Source organism: Pterocles gutturalis, unplaced genomic scaffold (assembly GCF_000699245.1).
Source record: "Pterocles gutturalis isolate BGI_N339 unplaced genomic scaffold, ASM69924v1 scaffold8600, whole genome shotgun sequence".
NCBI classification, from domain to species: Eukaryota; Metazoa; Chordata; class Aves; order Pterocliformes; family Pteroclidae; genus Pterocles; species Pterocles gutturalis.
Window position 1 is genome coordinate 60,079 of NW_010140732.1, and position 253 is coordinate 60,331.

General features: G+C 45.5%; 1 protein-coding gene across 1 annotated transcript in view; it reads left to right on the forward strand.

Moving 5' to 3' along the window:
• LAMA4 (laminin, alpha 4) overlaps positions 1-253 on the forward strand; it is a 100,205-nt gene that overhangs the window by 48,881 nt on the left and 51,071 nt on the right. The gene's annotated exons all lie outside the window — the stretch shown is intronic.

The window sequence follows — 253 nt, forward strand, 5'->3', positions numbered from 1 at the left end:
ACAAGGATATAGTTCTGCACAGGCCTATTCCAAACACGTTATAACTGTGGATTCAGAGGTTGCCTTCCCGATCAAATGGGCAGGCAAGAGCCCATCTGCGGGACATCCTTACTTCTCGTACCACCGATTTTTTAAGTACAGAGTTTTGGGTTCTGATAAAATGAAGCTGTTTTTTTGACCCCCATCTGTTGTTCTTCAGGCTACAAACACGCAGAGCCTCTAGAGAACAGCCAGGAAATGCCTTCTCTCTCTT